This window comes from Prionailurus viverrinus, chromosome F2 (assembly GCF_022837055.1).
Source record: "Prionailurus viverrinus isolate Anna chromosome F2, UM_Priviv_1.0, whole genome shotgun sequence".
Taxonomy (NCBI): Eukaryota; Metazoa; Chordata; class Mammalia; order Carnivora; family Felidae; genus Prionailurus; species Prionailurus viverrinus.
The window spans coordinates 28,032,695-28,050,471 of NC_062578.1; the positions used below are offsets into that span (position 1 = coordinate 28,032,695).

The 17,777-nt window shown below is 37.1% G+C and overlaps 1 long non-coding RNA gene across 6 annotated transcripts in view; it reads left to right on the forward strand.

The window, feature by feature from the left end:
* Window positions 1-17,777, forward strand: part of LOC125156712 (uncharacterized) — a 506,607-nt gene that overhangs the window by 179,317 nt on the left and 309,513 nt on the right. The window lies entirely within an intron of this gene.

Genomic DNA, 17,777 nt, shown 5'->3' on the forward strand with positions numbered 1-17,777 from the left:
GAAGAGGCAGAGGAGAGAATAGGTGAACTAGAAGATAAAGTTATGGAAAAAGAGGAAGCTGAGAAAAAGAGAGATAAAAAAATCCAGGAGTATGAGGGGAAAATTAGAGAATTAAGTGATACACTAAAAAGAAATAATATACGCATAATTGGTATCCCAGAGGAGGAAGAGAGAGGGAAAGGTGCTGAAGGGGTACTTGAAGAAATCATAGCTGAGAACTTCCCTGAACTGGGGAAGGAAAAAGGCATTGAAATCCAAGAGGCACAGAGAACTCCCTTCAGACGTAACTTGAATCGATCTTCTGCACGACATATCATAGTGAAACTGGCAAAATACAAGGATAAAGAGAAAATTCTGAAAGCAGCAAGGGGTAAACGTGCCCTCACATATAAAGGGAGACCTATAAGACTCGTGACTGATCTCTCTTTTGAAACTTGGCAGGCCAGAAAGAATTGGCAAGAGATTTTCAGGGTGCTAGACAGAAAAAACATGCAGCCGAGAATCCTTTATCCAGCAAGTCTGTCATTTAGAATAGAAGGAGAGATAAAGGTCTTCCCAAACAAACAAAAACTGAAGGAATTTGTCACCACTAAACCAGCCCTACAAGAGATCCTAAGGGGGACCCTGTGAGACAAAGTCCCAGAGACATCACTACAAGCATAAAACATACAGACATCACAATGACTCTAAACCCGTATCTTTCTATAATAACACTGAATGTAAATGGATTAAATGCGCCAACCAAAAGACATAGGGTATCAGAATGGAAAAAAAACAAGACCCATCTATTTGCTGTCTACAAGAGACTCATTTTAGACCTGAGGACACCTTTAGATTGAGAGTGAGGGGATGGAGAACTATTTATCATGCGACTGGAAGCCAAAAGAAAGCTGGAGTAGCCATACTTATATCAGACAAACTAGACTTTAAATTAAAGGCTGTAACAAGAGATGAAGAAGGACATTATATAATAGTCACAGGGTCTATCCATCAGGAAGAGCTAACAATTATAAATGTCTATGCACCGAATACCGGAGCCCCCAAATATATAAAACAATTACTCATAAACATAAGCAACCTTATTGATAAGAATGTGGTAATTGCAGGGGACTTTAATACACCACTTACAGAAATGGATAGATCATCTAGACACACGGTCAATAAAGAAACAAGGGCCCTGAATGAGACATTGGATGAGATGGACTTGACAGATATATTTAGAACTCTGCATCCCAAAGCAACAGAATATACTTTCTTCTCGAGTGCACATGGAACATTCTCCAAGATAGATCATATACTGGGTCACAAAACAGCCCTTCATAAGTTTACAAGAATTGAAATTATACCATGCTTACTTTCAGACCACAATGCCATGAAGCTTGAAATCAACCACAGGAAAAAGTCTGGAAAACCTCCAAAAGCATGGAGGTTAAAGAACACCCTACTAACGAATGAGTGGGTCAACCAGGCAATTAGAGAAGAAATTAAAAAATATATGGAAACAAACGAAAATGAAAATACAACAATCCAAATGCTTTGGGACGCAGCAAAGGCAGTCCTGAGAGGAAAATACATTGCAATCCAGGCCTATCTCAAGAAACAAGAAAAATCCCAAATACAAAATCTAACAGCACACCTAAAGGAACTAGAAGCAGAACAGCAAAGGCAGCCTAAGCCCAGCAGAAGAAGAGAAATAATAAAGATCAGAGCAGAAATAAACAATATAGAAACTAAAAAAACTGTAGAGCAGATCAACGAAACCAAGAGTTGGTTTTTTGAAAAAATAAACAAAATTGACAAACCTCTAGCCAGGCTTCTCAAAAAGAAAAGGGAGATGACCCAAATAGATAAAATCATGAATGAAAATGGAATTATTACAACCAATCCCTCAGAGATACAAACAATTATCAGGGAATACTATGAAAAATTATATGCCAACAAATTGGACAACCTGGAAGAAATGGACGAATTCCTGAACACCCACACGCTTCCAAAACTCAATCAGGAGGAAATAGAAAGCTTGAACAGACCCATAGCCAGCGAAGAAATTGAATCGGTTATCAAAAATCTCCCAACAAATAAGAGTCCAGGACCAGATGGCTTCCCAGGGGAGTTCTACCAGACGTTTAAAGCAGAGATAATACCTATCCTTCTCAAGCTATTCCAAGAAATAGAAAGAGAAGGAAAACTTCCAGACTCATTCTATGAAGCCAGTATTACTTTGATTCCTAAACCAGACAGAGACCCAGTAAAAAAAGAGAACTACAGGCCAATATCCCTGATGAATATGGATGCAAAAATTCTCAATAAGATACTAGCAAATCGAATTCAACGGCATATAAAAAGAATTATTCACCATGATCAAGTGGGATTCATTCCTGGGATGCAGGGCTGGTTCAACATTCGCAAATCAATCAACGTGATACATCACATTAACAAAAAAAGAGAGAAGAACCATATGATCCTGTCAATCGATGCAGAAAAGGCCTTCGACAAAATCCAGCACCCTTTCTTAATAAAAACCCTTGAGAAAGTCGGGATAGAAGGAACATACTTAAAGATCATAAAAGCCATTTATGAAAAGCCCACAGCTAACATCATCCTCAACGGGGAAAAACTGAAAGCTTTTTCCCTGAGATCAGGAACACGACAAGGATGCCCACTCTCACCGCTGCTGTTTAACATAGTGCTGGAAGTTCTAGCATCAGCAATCAGACAACAAAAGGAAATCAAAGGCATCAAAATTGGCAAAGATGAAGTCAAGCTTTCGCTTTTTGCAGATGACATGATATTATACATGGAAAATCCGATAGACTCCACCAAAAGTCTGCTAGAACTGATACAGGAATTCAGCAAAGTTGCAGGATACAAAATCAATGTACAGAAATCAGTTGCATTCTTATACACTAACAATGAAGCAACAGAAAGACAAATAAAGAAACTGATCCCATTCACAATTGCACCAAGAAGCATAAAATACCTAGGAATAAATCTAACTAAAGATGTAAAGGATCTGTATGCTGAAAACTATAGAAAGCTTCTGAAGGAAATTGAAGAAGATTTAAAGAAATGGAAAGACATTCCCTGCTCATGGATTGGAAAAATAAATATTGTCAAAATGTCAATACTACCCAAAGCTATCTACACATTCAATGCAATCCCAATTAAAATTGCACCAGCATTCTTCTCGAAACTAGAACAAGCAATCCTAAAATTCATATGGAACCACAAAAGGCCCCGAATAGCCAAAGGAATTTTGAAGAAGAAGACCAAAGCAGGAGGCATCACAATCCCAGACTTTAGCCTCTACTACAAAGCTGTCATCATCAAGACAGCATGGTATTGGCACCAAAACAGACACATAGACCAATGGAATAGAATAGAAACCCCAGAACTAGACCCACAAACGTATGGCCAACTCATCTTTGACAAAGCAGGAAAGAACATCCAATGGAAAAAAGACACTTCTTTAACAAATGGTGCTGGGAGAACTGGACAGCAACATGCAGAAGGTTGAAACTAGACCACTTTCTCACACCATTCACAAAAATAAACTCAAAATGGATAAAGGACCTAAATGTGAGACAGGAAACCATCAAAACCTTAGAGGAGAAAGCAGGAAAAGACCTCTCTGACCTCAGCCGTAGCAATCTCTTACTCGACACATCCCCAAAGGCAAGGGAATTAAAAGCAAAAGTGAATTACTGGGACCTTATGAAGATCAAAAGCTTCTGCACAGCAAAGGAAACAACCAACAAAACTAAAAGGCAACCAACGGAATGGGAAAAGATATTCGCAAATGACATATCGGACAAAGGGCTAGTCTCCAAAATCTATAAAGAGCTCACCAAACTCCACACCCAAAAAACAAATAACCCAGTGAAGAAATGGGCAGAAAACATGAATAGACACTTCTCTAAAGAAGACATCCGGATGGCCAACAGGCACATGAAAAGATGTTCAGCGTCGCTCCTTATCAGGGAAATACAAATCAAAACCACACTCAGGTATCACCTCACGCCAGTCAGAGTGGCCAAAATGAACAAATCAGGAGACTATAGATGCTGGAGAGGATGTGGAGAAACGGGAACCCTCTTGCACTGTTGGTGGGAATGCAAATTGGTGCAGCCGCTCTGGAAAGCAGTGTGGAGGTTCCTCAGAAAATTAAAAATAGACCTACCCTATGACCCAGCAATAGCACTGCTAGGAATTTATCCAAGGGATACAGGAGCACTGATGCATAGGGCCACTTGTACCCCAATGTTCATAGCAGCACTCTCAACAATAGCCAAATTATGGAAAGAGCCTAAATGTCCATCAACTGATGAATGGATAAAGAAATTGTGGTTTATATACACAATGGAATATTACATGGCAATGAGAAAAAATGAAATATGGCCTTTTGTAGCAACGTGGATGGAACTGGAGAGTGTGATGCTAAGTGAAATAAGCCATACAGAGAAAGACAGATACCATATGGTTTCACTCTTATGTGGATCCTGAGAAACTTAACAGGAACCCATGGGGGAGGGGAAGGAAAAAAAAAAAAAAAAAAAAGAGGTTAGAATGGGAGAGAGCCAAAGCATAAGAGACTGTTAAAAACTGAGAACAAACTGAGGGTTGATGGGGGGTGGGAGGGAGGAGAGAGTGGGTGATGGGTATTGAGGAGGGCACCTTTTGGGATGAGCACTGGGTGTTGTATGGAAACCAATTTGTCAATAAATTTCAGAAAAAAAAAAATTAAAAAAAAAAAAAAAAAAAAAAAAAGAATTACAAATATGACATAAAGACACCAAGTAAGCAAATGTTCTTGGAAAAATGGAACTGATGGACTTGCTTGACACAGGGCTGCCACAAACTGTTAATTTGGAAAAATAAAACAAAACCAAAAAACCCCCACAATATCTGTGAAGTACAATAAAGCGAAGGGCGATAAAGTGAGGTATGCCTGTAAATGAATCTACTGTAAAACATATTCCACTGAGGAAACTGATGGGAATCAATATAAGAAAACCAGAAGATATTTCTCGTTGATTTGGGTAAAAGAATCTTTTCCAGGGTTGGCAAATTTAAAAATTTGAAATCTAAAAAGATTGAAATGCCAACAAGCATCTTTTCTAACCACAATGGTATGAAACTAGAAATCAAGACAAGGATGCGATGGAGATGGAAAGACAATGCTATATTTTCTGAAGAAAGATAATCTGTACTAAAATCAGTTTTTTGCTGTGCTTTTAATGTTGCCAAAAAGGAGGTCTGAGGGAGGTAGAGTCCAAAAATATATATTAGGATTCACTTTTATTGAAGAAACAAATTAGTTTGCATGCACTAAGAGCTGACAACAAAATAATAAATTGCTGAAGGGTTTTGTGTTCAAAGTAAACTTTGGGAATTTTGACTAGTAAACATTTTTTAAGTTGTTTGCAAAGCTACATACTACTCATATGTGCTTACTTTTAGAGGGCTTTTTTCCCCTAAAACAATTATCTGTGTTAGTTGTTAAGACTGTTTTGCAGTTTTAGGCAAGAATCAAGTATTTGATACTCAAATAAGTAAGAAAAATGTTCCATCAGCTTTAACTTAAATATATTATCTTCTATATTTCTCTTCATCTTGGAATTCCTGAATTATATCTTCAACTTCTAAATGATGAATAAACCTATTTTAAGTGGTAAATTTGCAAAATCAAAAACCTTAGAGAAAGCAGATATAACATTTAACATTGTAATCATTATGAGGATGGCTTTCTGTGTCTTCCCCTGCCCCCCAATAGGAAAAAGCATAATACTATAGAAAATCATTAAATAACAAAGAAAGAGCAAGAGAGGAAGAAAGGAATTAAAAAACAATAAGAAAATTAACAAAATGGCAACAGTAAGTTCATACATGTCAATAATAACTTGAAACAGAAACAGGCTAAATTCTCTAATCAAAAGACATAGAGTGACTAAACGGATTTTAAAAAAGGACCCAAGTATATGTTGCCTACAAAAGACTAACTAAAGCAAATATTACCATATATGAATGGAGAAATACCAATAGAATAATATAAGGAGATTCCAATATCCACTTTCAGTAATGGACAAATCATCCAGATGGAAATCAATAAGAAAACATTGGATTTAAACTACAGGTTAGACCAGATGGACCTAACAGATATGTACAGAATATTCCATTCAACAAAAGCATAATGCACATTCCTCTCAAGCACATGTGAAACATTCTCCAAGATAGATCACATGTTAGTCCACAAAACAAGTCTTAATAAATTTTAAAAGATTGAAGTCATATCAAGCACCTTTTCGAAGCACAATGGTATGAAACTAGAAATCAGTTAAAGAAAACTGTAAAATCCATGAACATGTGGGGATTAAACAACATGTTACTAAAGAACTAATGAGTCAAAGTCAAAGAGAAATATAAAAATAACCTGAGACAAGTGAAAATGGAAACATAACATACCAAAACTTTTGGGATGCAGCAAAAGCAGTTCTAAGAAGAGAGTTTCTAGTGATAAATTCCCAAATTAAGAAAAAAGCTCTCAAATAAACAACCTTTATAACTCAAACAATTAGATAAAGAACAAAGCCCAGAGTTCGCAAATGGAGGAAATAACACTGATCTGAGCAGAAATAGATGAAATAGAGACTAAAAAGATAACAGAAAATGTCCATGAAACTAAGAGCTGCTTTTTCTTCCCCAAAATAAACAAAATAGACAAACCTTTAGCTAGACAGATTTACCGAGAAAAAAAGAGAGGACTCAAGTAAGTAAAAATAAAAGGGAAGACATTATAACTGATACGACAGAAATACAAAGGATCATAAGAGGCCGTCATGAAAATTATGTCAACAAATGGACAACCTAGAAGAAATGAATAATTTCCTAGAAACATACAACCTACAAACACTGAGAGGCAGTGAAAAGAAATAGATGGTCTTATGAAAAAGACTAAATATTGTCTATGTCATAAACCTATCCATCACCTCTGAAAGTTTCCTCTCATCTTTCTTATTTATAATTCTTTTTTTGTGTGTGATAGACACATTTAATGTAAGATCTATCCTCTTTGCAAAATTTTAGGTATACAGTACAGTATTGTTAACTATAAGCACTATGTTGTACAGTAGATCTTTAAGACTATTCATCTTATATAACTGAAACTGTACCTTTGACCAATATCTGCCTATTTTACTCTCCCTCCAGCCCTGACAACCACCATTCTACTCTCTCCTCTTGTGAATTAGACTATTTTAGATTTCTCATGAAGTGGTATCATGTTGGCCACTCATTTCAATGATATTGGGCTTTTTTTTTTAAAATTCTGACTCCAGGATTCCACCCCCCAGAGACTATGCTGTATTTCATCTGATGGGCAGGATAAGATATCAAGTCCTCAGATGGTTTTAGCATGTTGACAAAATGGAAATACTGCTTTAGAAAAATACCTAGAGATGCATTTCTTTGCCCAAGAGATTACACATTTGGAAGCCAAATAGGTTTCTTGATGCATGTTTTTATATACAGTAAGACTTTGGATTGTGAGTAACTTGTTCTGCGAGTGTTCTGCAAGATGAGCAAATATTTCTAATAAATTTTAATTTGATAAATGAGCAGTGTCTTGCAATACGAGTAGTATGTGACACCAAACATCACATGATCACAACTAAGCCAATGGTTCTTCTCTCTTTCTCACTGTGGGATTGTGGGTGATCGTCTCCCATGCTTGGATGCTCTGTTTCAGGCCCCAGTGTTTGACAGAAATCAGTGATTTTTCAGAACATTGGAAGGTACCCGCATCTGGCACTAGTGTATTTTTTGTCACTTCACAATACCTATGGACAGTCCTCTGATATTCCATACAAGAATAAGGTTAGGAATGCTTTGCTTCATCTAGGTCAGGCTGCCTGCAGATATAGACCCTTTCCTCTGCTGACTCATTGCCAGTTACATTAAATACAGTAGATGACAAGAGTTTATTAATACTGTAGTCAGCACCCGTGCGAATGTATACAATGGCTCCCATGCAGAAAAAGATTCCATTGAGCCAACAGAAGTGATTCCATTAGTGATAGTGAAAGTCATCCTACACAATAACCCTCCTCTCTCTTGTTTCCCTCACATCAGCCACTAAGGTTTTCAAATGCAGTTTAATATAGTTATTTTTCTTTATATTTTGTATTTTCTTTATTATTTTGTATTTTATTACAGTATTGTAATCATTTTATATGAATATTTTTTGGGTGGTGGAACAAATCATCTGAGTTCCATTATTTCTTATGGGGAAGTTCACTCTGATATACAAGTACTTTGAATTACAAGCATGTTTCCAGAACAAATTATGCTCGCAAACCAGTTTTACTGTATTTACACGTGACCAATGTAATTATGAGTATGAATAGTATTTAACCAATTCTTACATTTCTCCATATGATATAAAGTACATTAAGAAATTACACTTTTGTGTTAAGCAAGGAGAATATGAATATATAAATACTTGAGGACAAAGGGAGAAATGTGGACTTGAATAAAAAGAGAATTGATTTAATATCATCACATGTACTGAGAAACTCTTCCTCTGGCATGTTTAGAACTACTCATTAGTTGACATAGCATTGTTGGCTCTAATAATCTTTTTTTTTAATGTTTATTTTTTTTTTGAGAGAGACAGAGTGTGAGCAGGGCAGGGACAGAGAGAGAGGGAGACACAGAATCCAAAGCAGACTCCAGGCTCTGAGCTGTCAGCACAAAGCCTGATGTGGGGCTCAAATCCATGAACCATGAGATTATGACCTGAGCCGAAGTCGGAAGCTCAACCGACTGAGCCACCCAGGCACCCCAAGAACTTCTTTTCAAAAGAAATTGTTAAGAGAATGAAAAGACAAGCCATAAAATGGGAAAACATATTTGCAAATCACGTATCTAGAAACTTCTATGTATGAAGAATATATTTTTAAAAAGTCTCAAAACTCAGTAAGAGAACAAAAACCCAATATAAAATGGATAAAAGATTTAAATAGACATTTCCTCAGAGAAGATATGCAAATCTCAAGTAAACATGTAAAAAGCTCAATATCATTAGCCATTAGGGAATTAAAACCAAAACTACAATGATATACCACTATATACCTATTAGAAGGATTATAATTTAAAGACTGACCATCCCAAGTGAAGGCTAGGATGGGGGACAACTGGAAATGTCACTACTGCTGGGGATGGAAAATGATACAGCCACTCTGGAAAACACTCTGGTAGACTCATAATGTTAGTTATACACTTACCATAAGACTCAGCCATCTCATTCTTAGGTATTTATACAAGTGTAATGAAATTCTGTGCTCTCACAAAAATCTGTGCACAAATATTTATAGTGGCTTTATTTATAATTGTTCCAAATTGGGAACCACTCAAATGTCCTTCAGCTGGAGAATGCATAAACAAATCTGGTACATCCATACAAAGGAATAAAATTACTATTCAATAATGCATGAACTACAGACAACAACATGGATGATTCTTATATGCATTATACTAAGTGAGAGAATTCAGAATCAAAAGGTTACATTCTGTGATTTCATTTTTATTATATTCTTGGAAATACACAACTATAAGGAGATAAAACTGATTCGTTTTTGCAAGGGTCTGGGGGCTGGTGGAAGGGTTGACTACAAAAGGCCATAGGGAAATACTTTGGAGTGAGGAGCTGTTTTATGCTTTGATTGTGGCATTGGTTACATGATGGTGTGTTTTTCAAAAACTGCAGAATTATTCATTATGAAATAGGGTAAATTTTACCGTATATAAATTATATATTAATTCTGTAAGTGTAAAAATAAAGAACAAAAAAGTCTGTGTATGATGACAAGTTACTTCCTTGATGAAGACAATTCTTTATATACATGAAAATTACCCCACAATGATTCAACTCTTATTGGATTCCAAATCAGCACTCAGTAATGCCCTGGATACCAGCTCTGCTCCATGCTGACTTATTTGTACTTGAACATCTAATCCCTCCATTCTGGGCCTAACTTGAGACACTTTGAGGATAAACTGAAGGGTCTGTGATGTTTAACCTGGAGAAGGTCAACGGTCAAAGCAAGGACAGTGTTCCATTGCTGTAGAAGTGATTTACATCATGCACAAAGAACTTCCTCACAGATGAGTAGTAGGAGACACTAGAATGGTTGCAGAGGAAACTGGAAACACTTTCCTAGAACCCTAAAGAAAGAATACGGGCATCTGACTCTCGTGAATTGTTTTATGCATCACATATTTACTGAATATCTCCTGAGCACAGGGTACAGGCAGGGCTCCAGGCACACTGATACAGAAGCTGAGTAAAATACTGCCCTCCATAAAAAGAGGTAAATACAGAAGCTGAGTAAAATACTGCCCTCCATAAAAAGAGGTAAGCTATGATACACAATTATGAAAATAAATCCACATGAGATAGCTCAAATTTTAACTTTGGAAGTGCCAGGTCAACATAGCCATCATTTGCAGACATCTAGCTCTCCCAAAAGAACACAATGTTGCAAATATTTTTAAATAAGTATTTAGGAAGTAAAGACGTAGCATGTTCCAAAACACTGGTGACTCAGGTCTGTTAGATAAGAAGTGCTCTAAGCCAGGCCAACAATATTTAGTCTTTTTCATAAAGCCATCTATTTCTTTTCACTGTCTCTCTAATTAGGGAATATATAGTAATTAATACAATTTAGCTGGCAGTTACATAACACTGCCTGCTTTCCTGTAAGTTATGTATAAGAAAATCCACATACTGACTTACAAGCATAAGATTTTGAGATTAAAATGCTCTATGATATGCTATATTTCGTAATAAGGTTAGTTTGTTTAATGCATTCTCTTAGAAACTTTTTAACATCCTGTTGAAATTACACTTTACATAAACATAAATCATTCAGTTAAGTCAATTAATGTAGAATATAAAGCAAACAAGAGTCCTAAACTACCGTTTATGGGCATGCTTTTCTATGTTTATGACTGTAATTCTCAAAGCACAAATTTGTATAGCCATCACTTCAGGAATCTGGAGACATTCTGGCATCTGCTGTAACGAATGTAGTATCCATGTTAATGCAAAGGTGTGAGCTGAATTCTAACAGATGCAAAGCAACCCAGACAATCTAGTCTGATTCAACACATACCTCAGTGGCTGCCAGTGGGGACACCATTACTATTCTCATTCCACATTTCTCCTTTAAACACTCAGGCTTATGCTGATGCACAGGAGGCATAGAGTGATTTATTGAGTCACATTAACGTCCTCAATCTGTGGTTAACAAATAGGTATAGAAGTCAGGGTTGATGGAAGGAGAAGGTAGACAAGGTGGGCAAAGGAGGAAAGGAATTGTTATGTGGCAGTCATGATTCTAAGAAGGTGGCTTGATGCATTGTTTAATTACCGCAGTAAACCATAAAAATAGGTAATAATATCTTCATGTCATATCTGAGCAGATATAGGTACGACCTGTATGGTATAATTTGAAGGATATCAGCAGGAACGAGGAAGCGCCGCCCTCCAGTGCCTCTCAAAGTCTTTCTGGCAACTTCCCTTAAACCCCCAAGACTCTGTGGTTACCTCCATTAGGTTCAGGCAGTATTCTGCACTGTTACCCACCCAGGACATACACATTAGTGTGACCTATGATGTTTGTTAAAGATACAGATGTCTGCGTCTCACTTGTGTTTGCCGATTGCTAGGATTTGGAATTTGGGAGTGAGAAATTGATTTCCTTTAATCATAAAAATCTGTATTTTTGGTATCATTATATTCATGTGTTTTTAAATAATAATGAGTGACTATAATCATACATAAGGAATCATTTTTCTGTCATATGGTTATCTTAAACATTTCAGTGGTTTTCCATGAAAAAAGACCAGTAAATGCGTGGTTATTTTTTATTATTGATTAATATAGTGTGACAAGATTATATATTTCTGTGACATGCAAAAATATTCTGTATTTGATATAGACATTGGGAACAAGGAAATATTAAAATATGGGAACAGTAACATGAAATGAATATATAAAAATCATTAAAAATGGAAAGATAATACCACAAATATTAAATATTTTAGAATTACTTAGAATGAAATTTTAAAACATACAAAGCATTCATTGCCATGATTGTCTTTATTTTTTTTTTCTTGACAGATACTCTGGATGTAGAATTTCATTCTACATTCCATTTCATTGAATTGTTAAGAGGGCATCCAATATTCTTTTTAAAGCCATTTTCCTCTTATATTAGGGAAATACTTTGTCTTCTTGCTCTGCTGTATTTGTTTGTTTCTGGTTGAAATTTGTATTACTTCCATTAATTTATATTCACCTATAACAGATATTCAAATACAAGAAAATTCCAGGGAATATTATTGAGTAGGATTAAAATGACAAAACATATGGACCTCCTAAGCAAGATTTCTAACAGAATAGTGAATTATGTGTCAGAAAGGACTAATTTTGCTTCCAAAACTTATTTCTCGAGAGTCCCTTCATAAAATTTGTACAAAGTATATTGTGCATAAGCACTTATTAATATTTATTTTAATTGCAACAATGACTCACTGTTAGTAGCAGACAGGAACATGAATTACACTCTAAATATGGCAGCAGCTCTAAGCAATACTGGCTGATGGGATCCTAACTACTAGCTGGTTCCCTCCTACCTTCTCCAGTCCTGGTTCCTAGAATTGTTGACCTTGACTTTCTGCTCTGAAGGTCAGTGTTTTCTGCTCTTGCTTGACTTGAATCAGTGGATTTCTTTAAACCAGCTCTATGTCCATTGTTAAGCTTTAAATCTTTCAAAAGATTTGTCTGTGTTCCTGATGTTTTTAAATGACTTTTTTCTGACTTGGGAATGGCATTTCCTGAGAAACATCAGGAATGAATTCTCACATTGAAACACTGTGCCTTGCATCAGAGATTTCAACCGATTGAGGCAATACCTGAGAGTCTGCATTTTTAACAAACTGCCCAGGTGATTCTTGCAATCGCCAAAGTTTATGAACTACTGGATTGCCTTTTACAGACATTTTTCATTAAAATATAAATACATCCAGATGGGGTGGTAAAATAAATTATTATAAATTGCTACCACCTTAATGAGAATATATTACATAATAGCTCTACTTTAGGGCAGAAAGCTGAAAGATTTTGAAGGAAGGGGGTTTTTAAAGAGGTCTTGAAGAAGAAAGGACAATTATGAGACCAGGTGTTGGTGAGCATTTCTTTGGACCATTCTGACCACCTATGGAGAGAACAAAGCACAGTTAATAAGAGGGAAGAAGGAGAGAGGAAGCTTATGTGAAACAGTGATTTTTAGAAGAGCAATTTTTTTTTTCAACGTTTTTATTTATTTTGGGGACAGAGAGAGACAGAGCATGAACGGGGGAGGGGCAGGGAGAGAGGGAGACACAGAATCGGAAACAGGCTCCAGGCTCTGAGCCATCAGCCCAGAGCCTGACGCGGGGCTCGAACTCACGGATCGTGAGATCGTGACCTGGCTGAAGTCGGACGCTTAACCGACTGCGCCACCCAGGCTAGAAGAGCAATTTTAGCTACCTCACCATTTTGCCTAGGCATTTTCCAATAAAACTGAGAGGTTAGGGAAGGAAGTTAAAGGTCTGGGACTGTAACTGCCTGCTGGCAGGTAAGGACAGCAGGGAGCTGCTAGTGAGAGTAAAGCTCTAGTAATCTGGGTTATCAGACAACTGGAGAGAACATGTTGTGGTCATCAGCCTCAAATTTAGGACTACAAATTAGGGGATTATATTGGGGAGGTAGTTACTTAAAGGAAATTAAGGTAAGCTTTTTGGTGAAAAGGCAATGGAGAATCCAGAGAAAGTTGCAACTGGGTTAGCTGCATTTAATCACAACAGCATGGTGGTTTGAATCCAAAAGATCCTTTTAGAAGGTGTTTCACATCCTCCTTTTTTTTTTTTTTTTGCTGAAAATGCATTTATGCATAGGTGTTCCCAATAATGGTAGGAAATTACTTATTCTGTACAAGGGCCAAATATGACAAAATGGATTGTATTCTGAAGGACTTGGTAATTTAGCCTTGATACTCAAAATGTGCCCCATGGACCAAGAGCATCAGCATCACCTGGGAGCCTGTTATAAAGGCAGAATCTCAAGTCCCATCCCAAACCCACTGAATCAGAATCTGCATTTTAACAGAACCCCCAGGTGATTGCATGTTAACTAAAGCTTGTGAAGCACTGGAGTAGGACAGACAGGGGGTCTCAATGGCACCATTTTTCAGAATTAGCTGGAAGGTGAATTCAAGCAGAGTGCTGAGTCCCATTTCTAGGATTTCTGATCCAATCAGTTTAGGGTAGAGACCAAGAATTTACATTTCCAACAGATCATCTACAAGTTGATGCTGATGTTGCTGGTTCAGATGCCAAATTAGGAGCCACTAGTTTAAGTAATACCAATTCTGTTATATCGCCTCCTAGTTTCCAAATTTCTTTGTCTTTTTTAGGGACACCTGGGTGGCTCAGTTGGTTGAGCATTCTACTCCTAATTTTGGCTCAAGTTATTATCCCATGGTTCATGGAATCAAGCCCCGCACTTGGGTCTGCACTGACAGTGCAGAGCCTGCTTGGGATTCTCTTTCTCTCCCTCTCTCTCTGCACCTCCCCATCTCATGCTCTTTTTTTCAAAATAAATAAATAAATAAATTTTTAAAGTTCTTTTTAAGAAAAAAACAACTCTGTGTGTCAGCTGCCTGGTTCTCTTATTTTATTTCCTACTATATAATATGCCAGGTGTAACTGACTCTTGGTAGTGTTTCTTTCAGTGTATAATTGAGATTTTGTTGTAGTATTAAGACAAGCCTTAGAATGGCTGCCCTACCTACAGACTCTTCTTATAAGGAGATCTCATCTATCCTGGTGATTCTTTCACTCCTGAATCTCTGCCCGATTTTCTATGACTCTCTTAGCTATAGTTGATCGGACTTCGGTAGGTCATGAGGCTCATGGATAGCCAAGTTACATATTAGAAAGGAGCTAGTGGAAACATTTTGTAAAGAAATCTCTATCCAAATAATAAAAACGGTGATGAGTTGGACTTATTAAATTCTCTTACTTGGAAATTTAAATTGGCCATATAAGGAGAGAATCTTTTATGTTTTAGAAGGACAAGTCAAAAGAGACATTGAGAATGTAGTAAAGCTGAATCAAAGATGCAATAAGGGGTCTTCTAACAGCAGAATTTATGAGAAAAGGTGAGGCTAAGGATAGAGTTTTGGAGACTTGGTTCATATTTACAAACTTCAAACAAACACTGAGATGTAGAGGTGATTGTCAGTGATACTTACCTAAAAAAAAATCTATACAAATATGAGCTCTATTCTTTATTTGGGAATTGAATTTGAGAATTGTCCTGTCTGTCCTGATCTTATTTTTATGCATGGTTTGAAAAATCTCACTGTAACAGGGACAGATTCTTAACATTATAGAATTAACCAGATAATAACTATATCTGGGGACTTTGATGAAGAGAACATTCTAGTGGTTATTAGTGGTCTTATTCAAATACTTCTAATAGCCCTCTAGTTTCTGGGAAGTAGGCTGGATTTTGCTTTCTGGCTCCCTCTTATGTTAGTGGTAGATAAATCAGGATCCTGGGAGAAAAAATGGCACAAACAGAATAATGAGAGAAATGTTTAATAAAAATATGACTGTTAGGTTGTCGCAGAGTTTACAGAAACCAATAAATGACAAAGTAGAACTCTAGAGTTAGCAACAGAGAAATCTGTTATCCTTAGGTCTGAAGGGACAAGGGGAGGGAATGGTTATCTGGTTTCAGAACCTGAAGAGTGCAGCTGAACATCGAGGGCTACCTGACTGGTAATTGGGCAGTCAGTGGAAGAACACAATCTATCCACAGTGACCCCAGAGTGAGGGACATGGCAGAACAAATAATTCAACCTGATCTCCTGCCTTCCAATTACTTACTGGTACCTCCAGTGCTTGAACCCAACTGGAAGTCCTAGGACAAGAAGGTAGCCTTCCAAGTCACAGAACAGTATGCAAAAGTGTGCAGAATAGATCTAGAGGATGTGGAGAAACAGGAGCCCTCTTGCACTGTTGGTGGGAATGCAAACTGGTGCAGCTGCTCTGGAAAACAGTGTGGAGGTTCATCAAAAAATTAAAAACAGATCTACCCTATGACCCAGCAATAGCACTGCTAGGAATTTACCCAAGGGATCTAGGAGTGCTGATGCATAGGGGCACTTGTACCCCAATGTTTATAGCAACCCTTTCAACAATAGTCAAATTATGGAAAGAGCCTAAATGTCCATCAACTGATGAATGGATAAAGAAATTGTGGTTTATATACACAATGGAGTACTATGTGGCAATGAGAAAGAATGAAATCTGGCTATTTGTAACAACATGGATGGAACTGGAGAGTGTTATGCTAAGTGAAATAAGTCATACAGAGAAAGACAGATACCATATGTTTTCAGTCTTATGTAGATCCTGAGAAACTTAACAGAAGACCATGGGGGAGGGGAAGGAAAAAAAAAGGGTTAGAGAGGGAGGGAGCCAAACCATAAGAGACTCTTAAAAACTGAGAACAATCTGAGGATTGATATAGGAGGGTGGGTGGGGAGGGTGGGTGATGGGTATTGAGGAGGGCACCTTTTGGGATGAGCACTGGGTGTTGTATGGAAACCAATTTGACAATAAATTTCATATTAAAAAAAAGAATAGATCTAGAGAAATAAGATATTTAGCACAGGTGTAGTAGAGAAGCTAGTTTTCCACAGGGACTCCTGAGAAAAAGTAATATATATCACTTCTGGGACAGAGCATTTAACTGTTGGTGCAAGACCCTTCAGAGCTCAGAAATATTTCAGATTGTAACTCCTTTGTTGGCCTGGGTTGTAGAGTAATGACACCCAGAACATAGCTTCTAATTAACTTTTGATGGGCATATAATATGAATGAAAAATAAACCATCTAAAGCTACTAGAATTATGGAATTATCTGTTATAACAGCATAACCTGTATTACTAATACAGATGTTGTTAGCTATAACTGGTATATATTTTTTTAAGTTTTTTTATTTATTTGTGAGAGACAGAGAGAGACAGAGCATGAGCAGGGGAGGGGCAGAGAGAGAGGGAGACACAGAATCTGAAGGAAGCTCTAGGCCCTGAGCTGTCAGCACAGAGCCAGATGCAGGGCTCCAACTCATGAACCATGAGATCATGACTTGAGCCGAAGTCAGATGCTTAACCCACTGAACAACCTAGGCTCCTCAATTGGTGTATTGTTAAAACCAAATCCCTGTAATGTCTGTCATTACTTAGGAAACATAGAGTGGAAAGCAAGGAAACTGGTATTTCAAGCTGGAAGAATGGTAATTCATATTATTTAGTGATGAAATGTGCGGTAAAACCATAATCTACATTCATCTGATAGGCAGATAATATACCAAATGCAGCTATAATTTTAAAGAAAGGTGTTATAAAACAGAAAAGTGAAAGCATGTATGGAGTTACTATTGATATTTGACAGGGAGGGATGGGAAGAAAGAGGAAGAGAGAGAGAAATGAGAGAAAGAGGAGATATTGAGAGAAAAGGGAGAGAGAATAGAAAAGAATTAACCAATTTGTAGACAGTAATTAAAGAGAATAGTTAAGAATTTTAGCCACCAGGGCGCCTGGGTGGCTCAACTGGTTAAGCATCTACTTCAGCTCAGGTCATGATTTCACAGTTCAGGGGTT